The sequence below is a fragment of the Pipra filicauda genome, unplaced genomic scaffold, assembly GCF_003945595.2.
Source record: "Pipra filicauda isolate LSUMZ 115617 unplaced genomic scaffold, ASM394559v2 scaffold17_size4572894_pilon, whole genome shotgun sequence".
Taxonomy (NCBI): Eukaryota; Metazoa; Chordata; class Aves; order Passeriformes; family Pipridae; genus Pipra; species Pipra filicauda.
This window is the reverse complement of record NW_024104287.1, coordinates 3,035,037-3,062,663: the sequence shown is the minus strand read 5'-3', so window position 1 is coordinate 3,062,663 and position 27,627 is coordinate 3,035,037. Positions and strand designations below refer to the sequence as shown.

The 27,627-nt window shown below is 40.4% G+C and overlaps 1 protein-coding gene across 10 annotated transcripts in view; it reads right to left on the bottom strand.

Annotated features, from left to right (window-relative positions):
- Positions 1 to 27,627, bottom strand: part of EPHA5 (EPH receptor A5) — a 205,644-nt gene that overhangs the window by 161,387 nt on the left and 16,630 nt on the right. The gene's annotated exons all lie outside the window — the stretch shown is intronic.

The window sequence follows — 27,627 nt, the reverse complement described above, 5'->3', positions numbered from 1 at the left end:
TTTAATTCCCCAAGCTTGGTCCATCCTCTGCTCAGCATTGCTGCCCACATTTAGCCACAGCTGTGGATGCAGCACAAAGCAAACACACAGAGCATAATTTAAAGGCACTTAAGTACAAGGTAGTAGCTATATTACAATCTGCATATGTTCTCAGGCCAATGGACAAATTTTTTCACTGGAAATACAGCCAGAGATGAAGGTGAGAATGTTCTCAATTCAGATGCTACAGAACTGATAGAGAACACCCTCAGAGTCAACTTAACAATGAAGTTTTTTTAAGGGAAATGTTCTTACATTTTAAATTAAAATGGCAGCAATCAGTGACATAAGAACATAACTTGATGCTACAGTCCAAAATGAGTTATAAATACCACTAGAAAAAAAGCATTTCTTCTCCTCCCTGACCTGGGATGTGAAAGTGGGGACTTGGGCAATTTCAGGATGACATGCCCACTGTGAAGTGCACAGTTCCTATGTACCACCAGTCTTCCCAATGAGGAACCTATCCTGAAGATATTTTTGTCATACTAAGCAATATTTTCATTTCTAAACCCTTTTTATGTCTGTGGGCTTCAACAGACCACAAACCTACTATGATTAATGTGTACTTGTCACTTCGCCCTTCTTGGTAGTGCCACAGAGTTAGCCAATGATATGCCTGCAATGAAAACCAGGCAGATCTGTGCAGGATTCATTCCTAACTTTAGGAGAGGCAATTAACAATTATGAAAAGTAGAGTCATTGAGAAAACACACAGAAAAAGTTTGCAATACAGCATAAATCTGTAGCTAGATTCTCTATGTTCCAGTAAATTGCGGGGTGGGGGGGGGGGTTGATACCCGACACTGAAAGCAGAAAAACACCATTCTTCAACTAGTGTGGTTAATTTAGGTGATAAATATGCTGCACATACATACTTCCAAGTGGATTTGTCTAACATTGTGCTGGTTTCAGCTAGGATAGGGTTAATTTTCTTCATAGTAGTTAGTATGGGACCATGTTTGGGATTGTGCTAGAAACACTGCTGTGATATAGAGATCTTTTAGTTATTGCTGATCAGTGCTTACACTGAGTCAAGCCTTTTTCTGCCTCTCACGCCACTCCACCAGTGAGGGGGCTGGGGATGCACAAGAAGTTGGGAGATGACACAGCTGGGACAGCTAACCCCAACTGACCCAAGGGATATTCTATACCATACTGTGTCATGCTCAGCACATAAAGCTGGGCAAAGAAGAAGCAAGGGGGGACACTCAGAGTGATGGTGTTTGTCTTCCCAAGTCACCATTATGTGTGAAGGAGCCCCGCTTTCGTGGGGATGGCTGAACACCTGTCTGACTATGGGAAGTGGTGAAGGAATTCCTTGGTTTGCTTTGCTTGTTTGTGTGGCTTTCACTTTACCTGTTTTAGTGCCTTTACCTCAACTCACGAGTTTTCTCACTTTTACTCTTCTGATTTGCTCACTCGCTGCAGGGGGAGTGAGCAAGAAGCTGTGTGGTGCTTAGTTGCCAGCTGGGGTTAAACCACAACAGTCCTTTCTGATGCCCAGTGTAGGGCTGGAAGGGTTTGAGATGATGACAGATTTGATTTGAATGTGCTAGATTGAATTTATAGCTGTTAGTGCTGTTTAGCTATTCATTGGCTGGCTTCTGGGCTTGCCACGGGGCTTGATTGCCTTACTGTACACTGAAGCCTAGTGCTCATTAGTGGCTGCTCTTTGGTTTCACTGCTTGCCGAACTGCTGATCATCTTACTCTGCCCTGCCTAGGAACATTTTGATATCAGCAGTGGCAAAGCACCCAGGATGCCAGATGTCCAGACCATTGCTGGTACTTTTGTGATGCCTATACTGGACATGCAGGAACTTCAGCGTGAACTCAAGTTGATGGGAGTGCAACCTTCACATGGGAGAAGAGCCCTAAGCATCTGTGGCTGTGGATACCTCCACGCCGGAGCAGGTACATCGCAAAGCACCTATGGCCGTGATTATGTCTATGTTGCAGCACATATATACCCCTGACGAGACTGTAGCACATAGATAAGGCTCCACTTAGAGCAGGTAAAATCCTAAGGGACTACAGTCTGTGGACAAGTCCAAGATGGAGCAGGGGCAAGGAGAGGAGCTCATTGCAACATTACACCAAATGGTCTGGTCCAAAGGGACCATGGGTGGAGATTGTAATAAAAATACCTTTAAATTATTGTCACCCAGGATTTGAGCTGCATGTTACATGAATTACTATAGCAAGAACCCCTTGTTGCTAGCCAGGGTAAGAACACGGGGAGGAGTTAATTGCAATGTTAAACCCTGGCACAAGGGAATAGGGGGTGGAGACTGTAATGGATATACCTTTAAATTCTTGTAAACCATGATCAGAGTTGCATTTTATAGGATTTATTAAAGCAGGAACCACCTGAAATAGTGGAGGACAAACCTTACAAGAAACAGTGCAAATGCAGCAGTGACCTTACCTGAGCTGGCTTTGATGCCCAGGAACTCCATGCAACACACCACCTTCCCTGTCCCGAATGACCACCATAACAGATGGAGCCGAAAGTCATGGACTAAAAAGACTCAGTGGACATTCTGGAAACAGTTTATATGCGTGGTCCATAGACTAAGGGAATGATATCTGTGTAATACATCAAATGATGGGAAGGCAAGTGGTTAATGAGGTTGTATGGAATAGTGTGGGACCTAAGCATGATGTCAATGATATGGAATAAGGAGTGGAGAATGTGCTGGTTAGGATGTAGTTAATTTACTTCATACTAGCTTGTATGGGGCTATGATTTGGTTTTGTGCTGAAAACAGTGTAGATAAAACAGGAATGCTTCTGATACAGCTGATCAGTGCTTAACCATGTCAAGACCTTTTCTGTCACTCACACTTCTCCCACCAGTGAGGGGACTGGGGTGCACAAGTTGGGAGGGGACACAGCCAGGACAGCTGACTCCAACTAACCAAAGGGATGTTCCAGACCATATGGCCTCATGCCCAGCAATAAAAATCACAGTAAGAGTGATGGCATTTGTCTTCTCAAGTCACCATTATTCTTTCCTGATGGCTGAACTCCTGCCTACCCCCAGGAAGTGGTAAATTAATTCTTTGGTTTGCTTTGCTTGTGTGCATAGCTTTTCCTTTACCTATTTTAATGACTTTACCTCAACTCACAAGTTTTCTCACTTCTCTGATTTGCTCACTCACTGGGAGGGAGTAAGTGAGGGGCTGCGTGGTGCTTAGTTGCTGGCTGGGGTTAAATCACAACAATCATGACACTATATAAAGGTGAAGTCTTATTTTTATCAAGGTGGTGATTCTCCATTAGATGAAAAGGGAGAGTATCTCTCCACTTCCTCCAATGCATGCAGAGGCCCCTGCCAAATCAGCCCAGGGAACAAATGACCATGTGCCAATATAGCCCAGAAAAGACCTAATGACTTTAAAACTTTGCTTTTTGTGGCTGAATCAGAGGATCATTTGAACAACTGTTCACATCAACCAGCATCTATGAAGAAGTGTTAACCTCCAGCAGGAAGTGGTGCAAAGCATTTCAGAACCGGAAATTGCTCAGACCAGTTTTAGCAAGTGGAAAAGCGTATGGATGGCGATAAGGTACATTGTGTAGCTCCATACAACATTTAGAGAGCATTAATGTGTATTTCTTTCATAAAACTGACATTTACAATGAATGACTGTGATGTTGCAATAATATCATTAGTGACCTAACTTGAAGGCATACTGAAAAACATCACTTGACTTTTTTCACACTTGCCAGGTCAATTTTCAAGGACCCAACCATCACGCTCTCCAGAGTTATGAAGTTAAGCTCATTTCCACTACTGCTCCAGGAGCTGTGCTTTTGGGAGGGAGTACAAAGTTCATGTGTTCAAAAGCCCAAATGCAGTGATTCTAATAGTTGCTTTCACGCACTGAGAGCACTAAACACCCCGAGGATAAAGGTCCAAGCATAAATACATCAATCAACTGAGCTAGAGTATAATCTCAGCTGCAAGAAATGGTAAAACAAGTCAACATCTCAGGCTTCAGGATGTGTTGCTCTTCCAGTACCATACTGTGGATCAGAGAGAGTCCTGCCATCATCACCTGCTATCAAAACTAAAGCAATCATCAGAGATCATGAGGAAGGGGAGGTGCTAATGAGCTGAGGCTGCTTATCTCTGTATAATCCCCAAGGGAAAGACAAGTAGATTTTATAAGAGCAGCCAGTATTGTGCAAAATCTGTGCTCTGTCATTTAATCTTCTTCTCTCCTATCTGCATGTAGGAGTACACCATTTCTTTCTCTTCAGCTGGGCCTGCCTCCCTCCCAAGACTGCAGGCAGCCTGCTACGGTTCTGCTTTTACATCCCTCCACGATACGGAGATGGTGGTAAGACTCCCTGCACCTTCTGCCTGGTCCCAGCTTCCCAATCACTGCAGACCTCAGACAAGTATTTCAACCAACAAAGAAATACAAGCTAGAGGAAGAAAGGCAGCACCTTACAGTTAACGAAAAAGAAAACTCACCACATTAAAGAGACAGTATCTAGCTGAAAATTAAAGGCATGAAAAAGAAATTAAGTACAACTGAAAAATTGTGTAATTCCTCTCTGCAGCACATAGTTTTTGAGATATAAATCAACCCCATCTGCAGGATTAAAACAAAAATGCAACCATTAATTTGGTGGTAAATGTTTTCTCTACATCTTTAATAGCCCTAAGAAGGAAAACACAAATGCATTTCAATGGCCTGATGTTAAATCATTTATAGAAGACCTACTTCTGAATCAGAAATTTCCAGCACACTACTGCTGGCAAGTTAAAGACTGCACTCAGCTCCATCAACAGGAAGCACATAGTTCATTCAAGCTGTCTGCCTATAGAAAGGCCAAAGATATCACACAACTAACTAAAAATATAAGAGTTAAAAATGCATTCAGTGGAGCAGCCTTGAGTTAAATGGACAATTTTAAAACACATTCACCAGCTGTCTGCTACTCAGGCTTGTTTCTAATCTCTGAGATTCCAGGACTGCCATTTGCTACCACGGCACAGTGAAAGGCTGCTGCCCAAAAAAAACAAATACTGACAGCAGGGATAAGCATTTCAGAGCTTTTGTCTATTTGGTTTTGGGTTGGGGTTTTTTTGTTTTGGTTTGGGTTTTTTTTCAATAGGAATTTTTGTTACTGGTCTTCAGTAACTCACTCACTATCTTTAGCACCCATTTAAGGCAGTGTGAAAATTTCAAGCCTTGTTCCAAATTCCACACATCCCTGTGCATCTGAAAGAGAAATTAGCCATTTAGCAAAATCCTAGAAATCTTAAGAGGGAAAGGCAGCTTAAGTGCATTAAGCAAAGCTGTTTCTAAGACTTACCTGCAACCTTCCCAGCAGGACTCCCTCTCTCCAAAGGCTGTGCAACCTGCCTCTCTTTCCACTACCTATTTTGTAAGCTACATGGGTACGAGAAGACTCATCCTCTCATTTCATTTTTCCACCCCACCATGTGCAGCTCTGCAACGTATGCACATTAACTCTGGTATCCGCTGGCACGAAAATATAAAATTGGAAGAGGCTTTATGCATTTTTACCTTCTTTTCCTTTTGGAGAAACACAAGCCTGGCACAGATCTTTGATCCTAGGCTTTGAATGTGTGAAAATACTGGAGATACTTCATTCTTTGCCCACAGGAAGGCAATTTTACCCCAAAATACTGCTGTTAAACCCATTATGAGCACGTATTGGTGCAGAGGACAGCATGGTGTGCTGCTATGCAATCCCTGTGCCAAGTTAAAAGGGGACATGACGCCCTTCTAGAAGGGCAGACCAGCCTAGCATTCAGTTCTGTACTATTTATCCTGCCTTTCATCCTGGTAATATTTGGGCAGACTCTTCGATTTCCTTTTATGCAGCTGATGTTAAGACCTGGCTGCCAATCAATAGCCTCCAGCTTAGCTCCCACACAAACGTTCCCTCCCACTACTCAACTTTATCTTGCAACTTGCTCCTTCCCTCCCTTTGCTGCTCTCCTCCCATCACAGAACCCAAAAACTTGTGGTTTTTTCATTTTTTTTAGCTGCCTGCTGGTTTCCACTTGCTATCGTATTACAAAGTTAAAGCAAATAAGCAGCAAGCTCTCCCCTGTGCAGTTTAAGTCACTTCAGTGAGGTCACTTAAGGCTAAATCTCTAGTGAAAGCCAGGCAGAGCACCATGCATTTTTTCTTCTGCACTGCAGAAGGTTTTGCAGGGCTGTGCTAGCTATAAAATGAGGCTGACTGTGTCACTATCTTGCCTATTGCAAAACACCACTTACAAAAACACCAGTTCCAAGATTCAGCTACTTCAAAGCCTGCCACCAAATAATGCCAGTTTTATCAACACACGCTGTGATACATGCCATTGCTCAGATTTTCAGCTCTGGAGCCATATGATTAAAAGAGAGTTTTTGCTTTTCCTGGGGGTGTTTCAGTCTTCATTAAATGGGTTTTGCTTGCTCAAAGGACAAGAACACAAAATACAAAGCACCCAAAAGTCATGTTATTTTTAGCCCCCTCTACAGCAATGCTAACCTCAGGATTGGTAGGAGCAAAAGAATTTTATCTTGAACACTGGTAAGAACTTTATGTATAATCCATATGACCTACTGATCATGGCAGAGTCCACCAGCACCTGGATGGTGCACGTGAGAAGCCTGGTCCCCTCTCACAACAAGGGACAATGATCCAAACCAGTCTCAAGCAGTAGAAAAATGCAGTAACCTCAAACAATGCTGCAAGTTTGCAAGTCTGCTCTTCCCGATGGAGGAGTAGCGTGAGGAGCAGAGCAGAGACATGGCAACCAGCTCACACCTACAGGATAAATGGTGCCCACTACATGCCACCTCCGGACAGAAGAGAATCAAAATAGCTTTGTCCAGCTCACTGGACCCTGTTTAAAACAAGAGCTCTTGGGCAACAATTTTTAAGCATTTGTGCCACTGTACACAGGTTTAAAGTTCAAATTCTGCTTTGGGGCAGGACGCTTGCTCACTGGGACAGCCTAACAGCTTCCACCCTCCTGCCCCCCACCAACCAGTGGAAGATCACCAGACAGAGCCATGTGACTTTTTCTAGTAAATCAAATGTTTGAATTAAAAATAATCAGGAAACCAAAGCAATTATTGTACTTGGATCAAGTCAGGAAAGGAGGACAGGGGACAAAAAAATAGCAAAGGAGAAACCAGTGATTTTGACAGCCTCATCTTCTCTTCCTGAAATTAAACAAAACAGAGAGCAGATTAAAAAAATACAAATAAAACTGTTCTAGAGTAATCCAAACTAGTTCTTTCAACCTCAAAGACAGTGTTTTAAATTTCAGCTACCAAACAACAAAAAAATGTATTGCTTGTACAAACTTCCCCAATACCAACATCTACTTTTATAGTGCAAAAGGTAAAGTGATTCTTGCATAGTCTCAGTGTGTTTTTTAGGGGTTTGGAGCTCATTTCAAGGACAGGGGCCAGTGTCAAAACAAACTGCAGTGAGTTCAATACAAACAATATTTGGCATAGTGTTTACTAAAACCTTTAAATACCAGAAGCAGTTGTGGCTGCCTGAGATCTTACCATTTCTATATGCCCAACAGTCCCCCCCACCAAGGCTCAAGCCTGATTTGGATGGCAATTTTACAACCAAGACATTTATACATACAGACGTATATTCCTACTGACAGCAGCTACTAGTCAAGCAAAAAAACATAATGGATAACAGAGGACAGAGAGCATCTGATTAATCTCCCTATTCAGGCTGAAATCTGGTCTAATGAAAGCTGAGTTTCCAAACAAGGATCTTAACATTTTCTGCTGGTTTGTCACATTCCCATCAATTTCTCCAACTAGAAAAATAAAACAAAAATAAGAATAGTATAACTTTCGGGCTGCTTTTCTAATTTTACTACTGTGTTGCAGTTTTCTGCTGTTTCTTACAATGCCACGCTGGTCACTAAGATGCATAGTCTGGTTAACACACAGCTTCAGAATATCCTGAAGTTAATTACCTCAAGTAAAAGTGAGTTTCCTCACTCATTACAGGAGATTGTTCAGCCAGAAGCTAAGGATCATTTTTCGTAAACTAAAACAAAAGTAGGGGAAGTAAATAGCAAAGAGATATGAACTGGAAATTTAAAGCATCTTTCTGAGATATGCCACATGAGACTAGTGAATTTTTTTTTCCATCTCTATATTAACCAAACACATCTTCTCTATCCCACATGTGATACTTGCCTAGCAGAAAGCAAACTTAAAGAGTCACTTCCATTACCAGCCCCTCCCCACAAATAACCCCCAACAAATAACAAAAAAAACGCAAAACCCACTGTAAAGAGCAAATTCTCACTGCAGCAATGTTACAGGAACTGTCAGACTTGCTTCTGAATGATCCCTTTCACCATGTGGGCAACAAAGATGTTAAGAGGAGAAAAAGGGCCTTACTCCACGATAAAAGCTACACCCCACTGCATCAAGATGTAATAAGGCTCAATTACACCCCATGCCAAGGCTTTACTTTTGGCTTGCACTGTGACACAGGGAAGGAGAAGGAATAGCAAAGGTGGGGGAATGATTAATGTTTCATCTCCACTATAAAACAACTACACTGAAAATTAGTTGGGTGAATGTTCATAGCACCACTGTGCTCCATCCCAACTCCATTGCTGCCAACTGCACATTCCAATACTCTGAACAGCTCAGCAGCAGCAATCAGCTTTAAAAAAAGCCATTTTTAGACATGAGAGCTTAAGCATCTGGGTGGATACTTCTGTATCCTACCATGGTTTGGATCCTTTTAATTCCACCCAGGTCAACCTTTCATCATCTTGTGTGCAATCAGGACTGATAGAAATCCTCCTCCTTCATGAAGTAATGCCAAGAAAGGTTCTCATGCAGTCACACTGCTCAGAGCTGAGGGAAAATACCAAACAGGAAAGCCCCATGCTGAATCTATGAGACAAAGCACGACTGCTCCTCTCAAGGAGTGCTACATGTGTAGACATACCAGTCATTTAAATTTACACAGAAAAATTCATAGTCATCAGCTCATACTGTTTAAATATTTGAATTTACTACTTGAACAACTGTCCAGTATTCTTTTTTATTTGTAATGTACATATAAAGTTTGCTCTCACACCTTCCTTTTTTGCAGTTGCCTGTGCAGGAAACTTCTCGGTAAAACTCCCTTGGTAATATAAGGCAAAAGTTTAGACAATTCCTGGATTGCTCTGTACCACTGACTAGGCGAGAAACAATGTAGATTCCTTAAAGTTGCAATAGCATCTCAAAACACAAGCAGCAATTTGCTATACGAAGTACCGCCCAAGCAAACCGGTAAGAAAGAACAATTAAAAATTATTTGCAGTACATGCTCAGGATGAAACGTATTATCTGTTCAGAGACCTGCACAATCAAGCTGTTGAAAAGTGAAGAAACATCAGGATAAAGTCACCTAGACTTTTCAGCTGCACACCAAGATACAAAGGGAAAAAAAATGAAAAGGAGACTGAAGTTTAGCTCAGACTTTGCAAATTTGTCTTTTGAATTTATCAAAAGACTTTGATAACTTGCATGATCAATGACAAATGTCAGCACCAGAATCCAAATGGAATGAGAACCCAGCTGGAGGTTCGCACAACTGAAATGAAAAGGAGCATCAGCCCTTCTCCAGCATGCCTAATCAGACACCGTGCTGACCCCTTTCCAGAACAAAGCAATATGTTATATAGAAACCCCACCTCCCCTCCCACAGGTTTATGTTTTTTAAAGGTTTGGAATTCTCTGTACATCTGAATTAAAACATCCATTTCCAATCACGGTCCAGCAATTAAGGGAAAGACAATGGAGATGAGCGTGAAAGAGGCAATGAGGAAACACAATACCATTAAATCATTTTTCACTGTTTAATGTAACACTCATTGCAGAGCAATTTAACAAAGGCCAGAACAAACAGTATAGATACCACATGGTTTAACACTGACAGAGTCAGATTTTCAGAGGACTCAGGGTATGACTTATATTTTAGGTTTATAACCAAATGCTTGGATTTTCAAAGCTTTTGGGATATTATTCACATTACCCATCATCTGATGACACCAGGAGGTTCACAGAACAACTTTCAAAGGCAACAAGAAAGGCAGTTTTCCTTGTTACCGTAATGTTGTCCTAATATTTAAATAAATCAAAATCTATTTGAGGATTCTAACTGTTTACTAGAATGGAAATAACACAAAGCATTTGGCTTATTTTTAATGCACACAACAGCAAAATGTTGCAAAAACTAAACTTTTAATATTTATCATTGTCATTGGCTATATATAATTTCCTGCAAGTGAGGAAAAATTTAAGAGTTTCCAGTAAAAGAGAAAAAATACTGATCAAATAATGAATTTAATGAAAATAAAACAAATGAAACTTCTTGGTTTTCTTGGTGCTCCACTGGCAAAACCTAACCTCTCAGGCACATACCAGATCTGACTAGATTATAGACGGCCCATACACCATATCAGACCCTCCAGCAAACACATTATTTTGCCACTGCTCCCTGGTCTCTAATTTACCCAAAGCTTTTCATAGAGATAATATTACATTCATGGCTTAGGCCTTGACAACTGCACCCATAAATCAATTTTAAACCTCGCATTAATCATCTTTCTGTAATCAGTGGCTATTCAGCACAAATTTACATCTCATTTCTGTTGGCCAAACAGCCACATTAGAGCTTTGAAGCTTATTCAGGCTTAAATGATTATATTCCCCTAATAAACACTGAAGTCCTCTCAGTCCAGCTGCTGTGAGCTGCATTAATGACATGCCGTGGCAGCAGGGGCCATTTGAAGCCAGCCTTGTGCGATGCTACAAGCAGCAGCCCCCACGCCAAACAGATTTTTTGCATTTCCAATACTCTCAGAAGAAATGAGAAGGCTGTTCTGCCTGTGCAGACCCTCTTATGGGAACTGGTGTGCACAGCAGGCAGATACAAAATGCAATTTATTGCACCTCCTCTTAACAGCTCCATTTGCCACTTCTTGAGTACATGAGGTTACCAGTAAAAAAAACCAAAACCAGATTTCCTCATTCCCTACATGCTGAACACCTTAGCTTGCTTTGGTTTTGGTGATGGTTTTATTGAATCTGAACCCTGGAGAAAATCCACTTTTCCCATTTGTCAGACAGTTCTTTGTTCACAGCACCACCAAACTGTGTCTTAGCATGCTTTCCTTCGATCACCGCAGAATTAGGCATTACATTTTTAATATTTGACTACAATTTTTTTCCTGGTTTTTGGGTTACTCTCACTGTTTTGTGAGATAAAGATTATTACTTACTCAGGATTACAGTAAGAAGCTAAAATATGATCCGTTCAGGGTGGATTTTGCATGTACATGCCTGCAATCCCTATAGTGAAGCGACCTATTCTAATTGAACAAAGAATAATTATTTAATTAAAGATCCTTGGCAGGCCTACATTATTAAACCTGCATAAAAAGCCTCACATTGATTGTATATTCACTTTCAGTTAAGGTCTGAATCAGTATGCTAAGATCTAAAAATGAATGAACAGAATGAGTTTATTATGACTGTTGTTAAGTACTTTCCCACTATAGGTAATAAATTATACATGTGGATGCTTGTTATGCTTATTCCACAACATAATGAAACTTTTAGTTACTTTTTATTCTATGGGATTTAATTCCCCTTGTGTCAGGTTTATGTTACTATTTAAATAAGGGACCAGAATTACAAGGATGTAAATCTTCTGGACAAAGATTCAACCCACACCTCAATGTTTCTTTTAATCCGGAATTGAAGAAACATAGATGTGTTCATTTGTTTATGACAGATGTCCTATATCCTAACCATCTCAGAAAAAAAATATTTCATACCTTCAACCTCCACACTCTCTTCTGGCATCTGACAACCACTGAAGAACCAACTGAACATCAGCATGCTATTGTTAGGAAAGCAAATACAATTGTGTGCTAAATACTCATCTGATACGTCTGCAATGCAAAAATAAACATGGCTTTGGCAATCAGCTGTGATAAGGCAAACTCTAGGAAAGCTGTTGAAGCTTTCAGAAGAAACTGAAAAAAACTCAAATTGTTTACTTAACCAAAAGGCAAATCATGGGTTAACTTCTCAGTAATACTGCAACACATACATAAGGAAGAAATTTCTCTTATTAGATTGCTTTTCATCTAACCAAGGAGAGATTCAGGAATTTAAACTGAACACTTTTGAAGAGAACGTAAGATAACTTAGTTATTGGAATGGTGAGAGGAAGAGGGAAAGGCATAACCAGCCATACTGAGAACTTGCTGCAGGAGTCAAACCTTCATCAATCAAAACTTTAAGGGGGATCTGGAGAAGTTTCAGAAGAAAGTATCTGCTCAGGCAGCTGAGCCCATGACAAGCCATATGCATCTGTCACCTAAATAAGGTGATTTAAAGCTAGCACCAACATGCCTATGCCATCTGGGAGTAGATACCGGATATACAGATAATTAAGTTTCACGTATATTCCTTTCACAAGTTACAATAAGAGTCTCTTCCAGGCCCAAGTCCCTGAGGCACAGAGGTGAAGAACACAGAAATGCTGAAGGTATATAGTTCCTCAGAGGACAAACTACCAGAAAAAGGTGAAACAAAATGACTGTTTTTACATCCTGTTTTTACATCCTATTTTTACATCCCTGCCAGCTCAATTAAGCTACAAGCTCTTACTACTGTTATTTTCCATTCAAGGTACAACGGGATTAACGGTGGGTTAGAAGTTGAAGAGGAAGAGTAGAAGGAGTAACTAAAAATACAGACATGGGAAGGGGCTACATTTCCTTAGGAGAAGAGATTGCCATCAACTAACTCTTCCTTCAGCAGCACAAGATTTGGGTTAAGGTGGGAGATAAAGTGCATGCAGTCACAGTTTGTTGAACCCAGGTGGCAATGGACCTGTTGGGTTTTGGCCATCCCAAACACTCTGGTCTGCCATCCTGCATAGCTCCAGCCTTCAGCGCTTTCTTTCAGTGCTCCTTCTCCCCTAGCAGCCTAGCAGGCCAGTCAGAAAGCCACAAGCAAGGACCTCCCTTAGACTTGCCTATCGAAGAGACATTCTCACAGCAGGGCAGTCACTGAATGGAACCTTCTCTCAGTTTTGTGCATCTTATGGACAGAACACAGCCAAATTGCAGCAACAGCATCTTACTGCTAGGCAAGATAATCCTTGTCTGCAGCCTGAATTTCTGGAAAAAAATGTTTTAAATAATCTTCAGGAGTCCCTGAGAGGAAAGGCACTACTCAGCACAGAAACTACAGATGATTATTTATCCAGCCCTATTCTAGGCCTTACTCTCACTTTGTAAAATTGAATGATTGGCCACTTCCCGCAAACATAAAATTACAAATACATTACAAAACTTTCATCATTATTTAGCAATTAAACCATTAAATCAATCCACTTTCAATTTTTGTCTCAGCTTCAGTCTTCCAGTGAAACTGGATGCATGTTTCACAAAGTACTGAAGTCTGAAAGGAAAAGGATGAGCGAATGCACTTGAAAAAATAAATTAAAAGTACAGTTCTCAGGGGAAGAACTAATTAGCATAGGAAACAGCACTTCTACAGGTTATGTGGTTAATTTACATCATTCTTCTTACAAAAACATACCCGCTGGAAAGAAGACAGCTGAAGAAACGGTATTCTGATTTGAAAAGTTGCCCCCATAGTGTACAATACATAAAGCTTTCTAATAATGTTTGCTCTCATCCATAAATTATTGTGCACCAATAAACTTAAACCAGTAAGCAGTGAAATAAATTCATACTAAGTACAGGAATTAGCCATTTAGGGGAAGGACACAAAAACCTGTTGTTGCAACTCAATAGCTTCCTCTCGTCTTGTGACCAAATGATATTGGACTGGATGCAAAGAACACTGAGACTCATACACACAAAAGGGGAATTTTCATATTTGTGCGGACTGAAGCAGTCAGGGGCAGGCCATCCAAGCACACAGGTGATTTTGCTTCTGTCTCCTCTGCTCAGGGAGCAGAATCCTGAGATGCTGCGAGGTATTTGGCTTTGCAAGCACGAAAGCAGATGCTCAGCCAGGACTGAATCCTACCTTTCCTAGTGCTTTAAGAGGCTCCAAGGTTATATCTTCCACTGTAACAGGAACCTGTCTTCCTATCTGAAATTATGTACGTGATGCACTCATCCACCTCCCACAGACTCCCCCTGCCATATGACCAAGCCCACAGGTCAACTTATGAGAGAGTCTTCTGCATAGCTCTAGCCCACGTTTTTAGGTCATAGATGTATCTGGCACTGTACTGCAGCTCTATCTGCAACAGGAGTCAGATGAGCAGCTACTAAGATTCCCTGTTCACTTTTACCTGGCTTCTATCACAAGGATGATTTTCTTCTCATTGTGATCCATTTGCTTCACAAAGCAAACAAGATAACGGAACACTTTACTAAGATCACTTTCAGAAAGCTATTTTCATTTCAAATGGTAACACTTCAGCTAGGATAAATTGTAAAGAGAGTCCACAGCTAGTCAAGAGATCAACCCCCTATTTTACAGCACAAAAATCCATTAAAAACAATTAGAGAAGGTCAGGAGGTGGCTAACTTGCTTGTGGCCTCTATTTGCCTGAAATGGGCTGTTGGGAAGAGAGAGAGATTAGTATGTAGCTGTAAAGTTAGCAAGAAGAGGTATAGCAAGATTCATTGACTGACAACTAAGTCTGACTGATTTGAGCTAGAAAGATTTGTTTGTTTTATAACAAGTTGCTGTTGGCACAAGCTACAAAGGGATATGGACTTACCACAATAGGTTGACTAGTTCAAATAAATCTCTCTCCAGAAGATGCACTATAGCCAAATCAACATTACAGACCTGCTGCAAGGACCCCAGAACAAGTTTCTACACTGTAGGTACCATGTGAGATTAAACTACATAACGTTTGCAGATCCAGTGGCTTTAAATCCTATGAAGCTATACCACCATTACCTTCAGCTCACACACTAACAAAATTGTTATTATTTTTAAACAACAAGAACTAGCAATACTATAATATTTTTCTTTTTTTCAACTGTTTGTTTTACTCCACCAGCATTGAAACTATAACTCAGTGAGAAACAGCATGTCTAGAATGTCAATGATTTGCACTCAACATATTCGAACACTGGGGAGTTGCCCAACTTTCTTTCTTAATATAATTTTGATTACTTATGTGTGTACTGTAATACAGGAAAAAACTAGTTCAGTTCTTAGTTTTAAAACTCTGCAGAGCAGAGAAGAAAGGATATTACCAAGTAATATCTTTGGTCATAGCACTGTGTATGAAAAAATTGTTCTCACTCTATTTTCTCTCTTTGCTGCTTTATTTTTTAACAGACGGAAGTTAGAAAAAAAGGAAGGGGAAAATTTGTTTTTTAAAGGTAACAATCAAGACTTTGCTAACTTAGGCTCATTCCCAGTTCAAAAAAACACAGGACGCCTATGGCATTATCATTATTTTGTGTCTCAGTGTCCTAGTTACAGGGGCCAGGACCAGCTTATTACCATGTGGGTATAACCAAAACTGAGTATTCTACACTCTCTGGGTAATTTCTGATGGACTGTTGATAATGGATCATTTGCAGCAGCTGACCAGGGCACACCTAATGACTCAGCTGTGATAACTCCCCTCCAGGGAGACGTTAGCACCTTCACACCCAGCCTGAGGGGTCATCTCTGCTAATGGGCCTTACTGGACTGGCATAATAGGCAGCTGCAACACCTAGACCAGCAAAGACTCCAAAAATATCCCATGACTCACACAGTTAACGAAACTCCCTGCCCTGGGGGAGGTACTGGGTATTCCCATCTAAATTTAAGCATATAATCTTTGGGTTTTGGGACTTCTTGTACCACTTGGATTGAGAGGAGGACTGGAACTCCAACAGGATTGCCACTGCCACTCTCGACAAGACTGGGATCATTACCTCAACAGAACTGCTACCATCATCTGGACCAACAGGTTTTCCTTTCCTTTTACTTTACACCCAGAGGGGCCATGTGGTGCTCAGTACAGGGGCCAACGAACACTGTTGTGTTTTTGTCCCAGGAGGCTGGGTTATACATCTGTTTTTCTGGGTTAAAATCAGTTTTTCTCTGTATCGTTGCATCTATTGTAATTTATTTTTTGTAAATTGTAACCCTGACTTATAATCTCTCTAGAACTGCCAGTTTACTTTTAAACCAGCACACTCAGTTGCTTGCTTTATCCTTGATCAATGGGGACACTATGTAGTCTTTCAGCAGGACCAGAAGCACCAGAGAATTCACCTGGGAAAAGCTCCCCTCATATAAAAAAAACTCAACACAGATCCTGGCTTCTGACAAAGACCCTCTGCAACACCTGGAGAGTTGCACAAGGACTTCTGCACATCCAGCTTCAGCAAGGTGAGCCTCTGCAAACAGCAGAGCTGAGGGAAAACATCCCAGGTTAGTACTGGAGGAGACAACCTTGCAAGCAAAAAAAAAATCTCAGTAGTGCTGTGCTCGAAAGGGACAGAGAAGAGAGGAGTCCAAAAGGTTTACCTGGGCTACTGGCATCATATAAAATAGCTTTGCAAACACTGAGCAAGGGATGCTTAAGATTCCCCGCTTTCTCTTCAACACTTTCACAGCAAAAGTCTTTTACAAATATTATACAGGCAGCATCATTACTAAACCCCCTGAGGGCTAAAGACATTTGCCAGGTCACTACACTTATATGGTTCTGAGAAACAGGCTCTGCCAGACTTTCTTACTGTGACTCAGGAAGTAGTAAGGACACAGTAGCTCCTGTCTATCTGTACTGTCTGTCCACATCGAGACCACTCCTCCAAGTTAAATATACCAGACTTTGAATAAGCAGTATTTTGAAACTGAATATACAGGTCTTGGGAAGCTGAGCTTACAGCCTGAGTAATCGGCACAGATATTCAATTATCATTAAAATTAATAAGTAGGACAACAACCAAATCCCTGGATGGGTTTTGATTATCTCAGTCTGGGTATTTATCAGAATTACTCTGACACACTGAGTCATCACACTCTGGCTGGCAGGCACAAGATGCTCCTTAGCCCGCTGCAGTTTCCTTTGCACTGGAAACATCAGGACATCCAACATCAGGACGAGAAAAAGTACTACACAAGAAATGAGATGGATATCTGAAATTGTGCAAAAAAGTTTGATTTGGTCTGAAAGCCGTTCCCAAGTGAACTATTCGTTTTGCTCCTGTTCAGCAGCTGTCTTCTGCCTGACTATAATTCTGCAGAGTGACTGCAGCCACTGCTTTTGCAGGGAATCACCGACCTGCTTTCAGTCACCTATACAACATATCAATGGTCAAAACTCACTTATTTCCTGACCATGTGACAAGACATCTCTAGCAATGGAAAGAAATAGCAATTCTTTTCTAAAATTTCATCATTTTACGTTGCGTTTCCCACCACTAGAGCGAAAATCACCAGGTCTTTGCCCAACTATTATATCAATCAATATCCATATTTTAAGGATGCAAAATAAACTCCAGAATTAGCAGAGATACAAAAAGTATACATGCTGCCATTGAAGCTAACTACACAGAAGCATTCAGTTATTCAGTCTGGCATCAAAATAAAGCAAACAGTAAACCAGAAGGAGATTGTGTGATGAAGTAACTTTATCTCACAGGATTATAACTGTGGCTATGACTTTAATTGTATAGTCTAGAAGGATTTGCAACAAACTGAATAATCTCATGTGATTGTAACAATTTGTAATCACAACACTGGCTATGATTTATGGGCTTACTTTACATTTGCACTGCAATCAACTAAAAAAGTCAGTACATGCCCTACAATTGTAACCACTTAAAATTCTGTCTTGCAAGAAGCTCCAACAGCCCCCCAGTTTAGAGGTTTAAAACTAAGGGAAAGCTCTCAAATGTGAATCTTCCAATTTCTGAAGAAAATAAAGCTAAAATAAAACAAATCTGAACACCCTTAAGGTTTCTGAACAGAAAACTAAAGGTCACATTTTTGCTATCCTTTACTGTTGACTGAATCAGGAGCAAGCGATGCTGAGCAGACATGATACAGAGCAGAACTTATTTTGATTGCCCTCAATTTCAAGTGACAAACTTTAAGAATGACCCCCAGGCTCCAGCAGGAAACCATGAGAATCACATCAGTGCTGTAACTGGAGTCTGCAGGCTGAAAGACTGCACCTCCAGTTACAGCACTGATGCGATTAAGACATCACTTCCACCCTTGTCCCCTCCCCCTGCTTCCCCCCTCCAAAAAAAATAAATTTGAGGTCCCAATGAAAAAGGCTGCCAGCATAGACAGAAGTTGCTAGTTTTTCTAAACAGCTGAAGGAAAAAAATAGCAAGTCTTAAATCCTCCTTTTCAGAAAAACACAGTTTTCCTCTCCCCTGGTATCTGCTGAGTAGTTAGGTCTTGGGGATATCATCCCAGTAGGACTGCTCCCTAAAAGCAGCACATATGCATCACAGAGAAACTCAAATACCTAAAAAAAACCCAAAAACCAACCAAACAAAAAACCCACAAAACCCCCACCAAACAAAAAACAAACAAAAAACAAAACCCCACAAAAAACCCAACAAAAAACCCCACGACAATTAATTCTGAATGATCTCTTTCAATAAGCAGATATTTTAAAAAGACCTGTCATGACCCTCCTCTCCCACCCTGCCCTCTCTCCTCAGTTCTTGGTCTAGCTCACAGCCAAAGGCAAGGCAGGGGAGGGGCTGACTTGCATAAGAATAACACCAAGCCTGCAGCTCTTTCTACAACCGGGACAGAACTGCAAATGGATTAACGGTGTACATCAGTAGCTCAAATCTTATTAGGAAATACTCTGTGCTATCTTCTCCTGCCAACTGCATCTTCTGTACCACATTATATACAGTCAATATTATGGGAAGAATCACTGGAGTTATAGGAAGATCTTTGAAGACAAGGGCCAGGTCACTTGTCCCAAAATATTTTTGCTGAAGTCACATGAGAACTTCTGCAGCATAAAAGTTCAGTCCTGCCCTCCTTCAGAGCCAAAGGTTCTCATATTTGCAAGAAAGCATCCCAAGGAGGGCAATTATCCACAGAAAACACACATCTTTAAAAGAGTTTATCATATTGCAACACCAGTAACAGATCTACAGGACAGTATATGCTTCAATATATAGGTAGTTAATATACATGGAAATCAGTAAGATTTTAAAGTGAAACCAGGCTTTAGTATTGGAGAAGTTTTCTGCTTTTTTGATTTTTTTTTTAATCTGATTTGTTTATGCTCCTTTTTTGTAAAATCAAGAATTAAATATAATCAAAACAGTGGCCTGCTGCTTGCTGGAGTAATCAAAAAAAGAAATAAGCAAGAATACACAGGTTAAATGCTTATCAGAGCATTTTGGCAAGAATAAAGAATCTAATAATACTTTGCTTCTTGGAAAGCAGCAAAAGGAGGCAAATAAAGGGCTGTGGAGATGTTTCAGCCTGATCTGACAGATCCATGCTTTAGAAAGCCATCAGCAATCTCTACTACTTGCCATCATCACACCCTTCTCCGAGCTATCCCAGGGATGCCCAGCTCAGCACGCAATTTCTTGTCCTCCTCCCTCATCACAATGCTGATCCACAGCCCCGACTCTTCTTGGGGGAGCTTGCTTTTCACCAACCCCAGGGCCTGATCCTGCCTCCTCCCCGCAGCTCACAGATTATTCCTTACTAAGACCACATACAGAGCTAGTTGAGGATCAAATTGACATGCAAGTGTCATTCACTCCTAACTGTAAATCACTACTACATCACTGACATGTCTTCAGGATATAATCTTGAAATAGAATTAAGAATCAGTGAAGTCCCATTATAGATGTAAGAAATAACTGTTCTCTCTCCTAAATGCTCACAACTCCCCCCAGGATAGCACGGTCTTTATTTTTTTGAGGCGGTTTTGGTGTTGTTTTCTTTTCCCCCCCAAACACACTGGACAGAGGAAGGAGCAGCCAAACCATGTTCTGCAATTCTTTTATACTCACTCTTCATCCCACGGGGTACAGACAATCAATCATGGTGGCTTGACAGCATACAATATCACAGTGGTAACGCAGAGATGACTGATAGCCAGGTGTCACCCACATTCTCTTCAACAGTGCTTCATCATTCATGTTGAAGAGCCTAAAAGCTGGTGAGAGGAGCTACCACTTTTCTTTGGAGCAGAATTAACTCACAAGCCTCCAAAGCATGTATTTGCATCCATGCATACTCCTCATACTTAATCTCTAATCTGTTTTGCCACAGTATTTTCAATATTAAACCAACAGACCTCATGATTACTGCGCGTTTTAGTCAAACACACTGTCATATAGTTCAGCGTGCTTTTCCCCCCAAATAAAGACATCTAAAGATAAATTGAAGACTATAAAACCAAAATATGTTGAGGCAAAAAGAGCTTCCAAATAAAATACTGGCATTTTCTTTCAATAGGCAAGAACCCAGTCCCACTTTCACCTTTTGCATGTGCATGTAGCCTTCAGCAACAGAAAAACACCCTGTTTTTCTGACCAGGACAAGCAAACAGAGAAAATCCTGAATGGTTCCCATTAGTAACTTGAAAAATTGATGCAAGTTTGTTCTAACAGTCGTAGATGTTCAGCTGCCAAACTATTTCTTGAATTACCACATATCAGGACTTTGCAGTAAAACAATAGCCAATCAAAAATCCCTCCTTGTTGGTTTTGCACTGGATGAAGGGTCTTCAAATAAGCCCTCTAATTTTTATTGTCTTCATTCACTGTGCAATACACAAGGCAATTAACTAATCATGAAGACAAAAAAGCAGCTTTCATCTTAACATTATTTTCAGGAATTTTACCATGTGTTTCCCTTTCTGTAGCTAGCATTCATTTTATTTAATTTTTTTTTTAGCTGGTTTTCCTGAATGAATAACATCAAAAGAAGATCAAATAGGACTGCATTCTTAAACTTAGTTACCAAAAAAAGCCATTAACCTGAATAAAAATATATGCTGTCAAATGGGGCCAGTGCATTTGAAGTCTTATAAAAGGATTATGAAATTAAGTGATAAGTAACCCATTGATACGTACGTTTAGCACAAGAAATAGTAAGAAATACACTTCAAAAGTTCATAAACGTAAGCTATAAAATCCTAATGCACATTTTATAAATCCTAGGCTGTTACATATACATTCTGTAATGGTAATATTTTATTCTGTAAAGTTTCAGATTCTCCATGGCAGCACTACATTAATATATTTTAATTGTACACTTACTAATGTTGGATACCAATATTTCTGAAATTGTCACAAAAGTAACAGAGAAAACAATGGTTTTAGAAGATAATGCTCTTCAAGCTTTTTTATCCCCAAATGTAATTCCTAGACACTAGAGGAAAAAAAAAAAAGAGACGTTTTAGCATGAAAAGAGATTATTGTTTGCCCAGTGAGCCTGTGTGGAGGAACCTAATGCTGACAACAGTATTTACAAAATGATATACTGAAAGATCAACCTTTATGTTTTTTTCTGTGGTGTAATATATTATTCCAGTAATACAGTTCTAGCCAAGATAAAGATTTGCTTTATTCTTAATCTCACTAGTATTAATTTATTTTACAATACCTTAGAGTACTCTAGGCATTTTAGATCTCCTTCAATAAGACCTACACCTCGCCAGATGCTGCTTCCAAATGAAGGTTTATTTATGTCAACAGCACACAAACCAAAGGGCAACCAGCTGAGAGACTAGGACAACAAGTTTAAGAGCATTCTCAGATGGAGTGAAAAGATTTAACCTCAGATAGAAAAGAAGATATGAGAAAGGACATGAATTAAATAGTGAGGCTATTAAATGAGAACTGTTGTCTAGCATGAGGTACTCTGGTTTAAAAGTAGATACATACTGTAGCTAATATGTTGCAGGTATGAGGAGTGGCTCTTAAACACAGGTTGCTGAATGAGTAACAGTAATGAGGTTTTTAGGCAGCCCAAGATAAAAAAAAAAAACCCACAAAAAAAACCAAAGCTCAGAGAGAAACAAAACCAGATCTCACCCTAGACCAAGTCAGGACAAGCTCTCAGACAGCAGGGCTTCAGACTTAGGGCTGGAAAAGATCAAAATTGATCACCTGGTTTTTGTAGGTTTGTTGGAATTATGCTATACAATACAAGGATGCATGACTCTGGAACACTGAACAGGCAGCGTAACCAAAAGAAAACATATTATCATGGCCCCACAGCATATGAGTAAAAATGACCAGAAGAACCAGAGAGTCACAGAGGACAAAAGTTTACACAGATATATACAGATACTGCATATTACCTTAATAAATTATAGTGGAAAAAAACCCCGTTGTATGTTTCTGCTCTATTAAGCTCAACATCATCCCACAAATTGTTCATGTAAAATTCTTTATTCCATAAAGAATTCCACAAGTACTACTGCTTGTGTTTGGCTTACTCAGCGTACTTCAAACACTTAGATGTTAAGTATGTTTCTTACCAATCTGTGCATGCACAAAAACATGTACATATAAACAAAGCCGCCAAATCGCAGGTTTTTAGGGTGTCATTAATGCATTTTTTTATCTACTCAGGTGTTACTTATTTCCATCATGCTCTCTGCTATGGTATGAATTGCATTCTTGCACGCTGGCATATGTATTGGTTTTGGCTGGGATAGAGTTACATTTCTTCACAGTATCTCGTATAGGCTATGTTTTGGATTTGTGCTGAAAAGTGTTGATAATTCAGGGATGTTTTCCTTACTGCTGATCAGTGCTTACACAGAGTGAAGGTATTTTCTGCCTCTCAACCCGCCCCACCAGTGAGGAGGCTGGGGGTGTACAAGGAGTTAAGAGGAGACACGGCTGGGACAGCTGACCTCAGCTGACCAAAGGGATGTTCCATATGGCATATAAAGTTAGGGGAAGAAGGAAGGGAGGGACGTTTGGAGTGATGGTGTTTGTCTTCCCAAGTAACTGGTATGTGTGATGGAGCCCTGCTTTCCTGGAAGTGGCTGAACACCTGCCTGCCCATGGGAAGTGCTGAAGGAATTCCTTATTTTGCTTTGCTTGAGTGCCAGCTAAACTGTTTTACCAATTAAACTGTCTTTATCTCAGCCCATGAGTTTTCTCACTTTTACCCTTCTGATTCTCTCCCCATCCCAATGGGTAGAGAGGATTGAGCAAGCAGCTGCATGGGGCTTTGTTGCTGGTGGGGGTTAAACCACAAAGCTTATCCCTCTGATTCCTTTTCTACACTGGCCACAGACAAGCAGCAGCATTTGCAGGAAAAACAACACAGGCTGCCAAAAGTACTGCCCCAAAAATGCCAATTATAATCATAACTACATAACACAGCTCAGTGGTGCCAAGAATCCTCCTTCTCCTTTCACTGGCCCCTATCCCTCCCCCTTTATTTTATTTCTATCCCTGAGGCAAACACTGCCTCCAATCCAGTATTTCTGTGTAAAATCTCTATCTGAACTAGGATTGACAGAGAGCAACATGAGTCTATTCAGAAATCATGCTGAGTAATCCAAACTGCTGTTATTTTTAACTTCAAAGAAGCACCCTAGGGTACCTGTCCTCAAAAAAAAAAAAAAAAAGGCTAGAAATACTGCTTCGAAAAAAACCAACCCAAAACAAATAAACAAAAAAATCAAACCTACCATCATCCTATATAAATGAGAAGCAACTTGTAGAATCAGTCTGCCTGAATTTCCCCCCCATCTTTCACTATTTAGCCTTATCAACCACCCAAAGGAGGGGAAATGGCTTTCCCTCTTGCTGTTCACATGCAAAAAATCATCTAGCTCTCTCATAATTCTTCATTTATTGCATAAAATGAACTACTCCACAGGACCAGGTTCTTTAGTACATGTTTATTTTCCAGTCTGAGCTTAAAAAAAAAAAAAAATGCCATCACATGGAGCTGTGCAATGAGCCACATCACAAAGCTAATACCCCAAGGACCACAGAGGCTTTCCTGTTCTGTGCTACAGGAAGGTCAGGGAAATAAATGGGAGGCAGAGGAGAGGGAAGAGAACCCATTACACAGAAGCAAAGCAGGTGTGTGGCACTCCAATTTTGACAGAAAAAGAGTACTTCTAAGCTGCAAAGAAATAATTTTTAAAATAAACCCTCAAAGGCGGGAGGGTCTGAAACAAGTAAATCAGCACTATTATAGCCACTGAAACAAAAATCAGTCATACTGCTGAATAAATCAAGCCACCTAAGGAAAGATTCTATTTGAATCACCTGAATATTGTTAAAAGTGACTTTGTTTTTACTTGGCCAGACCAAATAAAGCTGAACAGCATAGGTTTACAGGGGGGTCTGTAGCTTCTGTCCCTGCTATGGCTTTGCAGAGAGTTGAAATGCATCACAGAGTCTCCTGCCAAATCAAGGGAGAAAGAGGAGGCCTACAAACACTGCTCCACCTCATCTGACTATTTCTCTTGCAGTACTTACTCGTTTCTACTTCTGTGAGCTTCCATATGATAAAAATGTATCTTTAGCACACAGTTTCTGCAGGTCAGAGCTAGCTGGTGTCACAGCCATATATAATGCACACATAAACCTCTGATGTGCCCAGCTTGGGTAATCCTAAACAGCGCCCCAGGAATCAGTCCAGAGGCAAAAGATTTTGCAGGCCTGTTGTACAAGCACAGCCTTTAACTGAAAACCTGACTGTTTTTGTTCATGTGCTTGGAGGGCTTCCTACTACACAACAGGGACCAGACTTTTCTGATATAGCCTCTGGTAATTACAATAACCTCCTTCAAGTTAAAATAAGCTTCCATGAGCTGCAAAGAAAAGTCCAAACTGTCCCTTTGGCATGTAATAACAGGATCAATTCCTGATTTGAGTGTGAAAGGGGCAGCATTTTCCATGCTGACCACGCTCTACCGGCAGGTAGAGAGTCCCTTTTCTGAGCTCCATGGCCATTAGAACTCCACAGAGACTTTGCTCATGTTTTAACAGATATAACTGCAGGTTTAAGAGCCAACTACAGAACTGCTGCAAGCCGCTGAACCTACACGGGGCAGCCAGGAAGCCACATTACTGCAATTTATCCTTCACAGCAAAGCAGCAGAAATAAGAAAGCACTTTCTTCTACTCAACAGCTGGTTTTTCACATGAGGAGACGTTGTTTCAAAACCTTGCTTGGCCATAGTATATTTAAGTCATCTCATTTCTATTCATCCCTCAATACTCCATACAAAGGAAGAGAGAGATTTTTCTTACCTTTTATGTGCATGGGAGAAATGAAGGCCAGCCAGGCTGCAAGGATGATGCCCACCACCCAAACCTGTACCAAGAAACTACTCAAATAGACAAAGCTCTTTACAGGACACCCTTGACTCAAGTGCTCCTCTCCCTTCCCATAAAATCCATTACTCACAAGATGAGCTGGTGCGCACTGTTTAGCAGCGGATCAAGGTCTGATCTTGTGGGACTTAAACAGCTGCAGTGCTTCATTTGAGATGACAGGCAGGAAACGGGTCTACCTCCAAGCGCAGTCTGTTTCCAAACTGGAGGGTCAGTCTCCTTCCTATACAATGCTACTTTCATTTCCCAAGTTAGACCACGTTTTCCCATTATGTTCAGCAAAAATGATGTGAACAACAGGCAAAGCACACGTAATTGGACCTCCCTGGAGCATGCAATGTCTTGAAGCTTTAATACACAAAAATTAGCATGGCACACAGCTACAAAAATGTTTAGACTATGACACCTACAAAAGATCTGCCAAAATCAAGTTCATTTGGCTTGCCTAGACCTCTTATCCCAATTGTTTTGGTGGAGTTTTCTGTAGGGTTTTGTTTGCTTGTTTTAAATATGGAAATCTTTTTTTTGAAAACCTACCAGCTTGAGCCTTTGTGATACACAGATAACTTCTCCCAAGCCCTCCCATACAATGACAAAGACTAAACACTCGCCTTCTTTAACAGCAGCTGTGCTTCTGGTATCATCTCCTACTTCTATCAGATGTGGTTCTAGAAAACATACTAAGTTCCATTAAGATTCATAATAAAAATCAAGTGGAGAAGCAGCAATACTGGAAGACTCGAAGGCTGCTTCAAAAGCACCTTCATATACCAACGTATCTTCAGCTGGACCTATACTACCACTGAAATTGCTACCAACTACTTGGAATTAGATTGGATTAGACTCTAAGGATACTGCTCTTAGCAATAATAAAACACAATGCATCAAAAAGCTGACTTCAGCACATGGTTTGTATCTACACTTTGTGGTGCTGGAAACGTGTTACACATCATGACATTTCTGCTCCTTTACTTGATGGGGAACTGTGCAGGCAGATACACGGAGCTTGAAAATTTTCCCTAGGAGGAAATCCTCAGATAACAAATTTATATGAGGATGCCTCAAAAAACATGAGAATGCCTATCTCTGACCTCAGTTAAAGCTCTCTCCTTGTCCAAATTCAATCCTGAAGCGAGAGCTAATTAAAATATTTATATTAGGTAGATATTTAAAAAAAAAATTAAGCCAAGCGTGTATAACTGCAGCACAGCTGATTGCAGAGCAGATATGGCAGTTAGAGAAGCAAGTCTGGGAAGATCTTTTTTAGTGCTTGTAAAATACTTCAAATACATTACGAAAAAAAAGAGACAAGTGGACTAACCTACTAAATTTTTATGATGTCCCATGAAAACAAAGAAGATTCGGAAGGGATTTCTAGAAATTTGAAAACCAACTGCCTAATTCATTTTTAAATAAAAAGTAGAAGTTAATCAAGGAAAAAAAATTCTCCCTATTGAGTCGGTAACTTCGAATTTGGCATTCATGAGTGTACTTCCAGGTGGTCTTTGGAAATTGAGCTTGTAAACACAGAAAGTTTTCCATAAATGAAAAGATACAACTGAGGCTTATGCATAGGACAGTTAGCTTTTCATTTACTCATCTACACATACAGACTCAGAAGTATTCTGAATTCCTCAGGTTTAGCTATTTGTCTACTGATATTCCTGTAAGGGCATTGGGATATACAGCAACTGTTCTTTATACCACAGGAAAAATATTAAGAGATGTGCAAAAAGTAAAAACATCATACATTAAGAAATGGACATCGGGATCTTTATGCTGTGCCATGGCACTAAAATATTGCTCTGCCAGCATATCTGCCACTGGTTATTTTGATGCCCAAGGGGAGCAACTTTTGTTCTCAGTTTTAAATCAATAGATAAAAAAAGTTATAGACTAACTGCAACAGGATTAGATCTTGAATTGAGTTGAAAATAAAATCAGCTTCCTGTGTAGCTTTTACATTCCTGCTGTAATCGGTGTCTGTAAACATGCAGCTTGTCTGAGTGAGGCTGCCACTTCGACAACCTTTCATTCACACAGAATATAAGAAAAAACAGGATTTAATTTACAGTGATATATATATATATGCAGAGTTGGCTGAATTTTATATACACAATCCCACCATTTTTATGACAATCTAACTGGAGTCCAAGACAATTCTGCAGCCTGTTTCAGGTGACTAAAACTCTGGAATAACACATTCCTGAGAGCTGT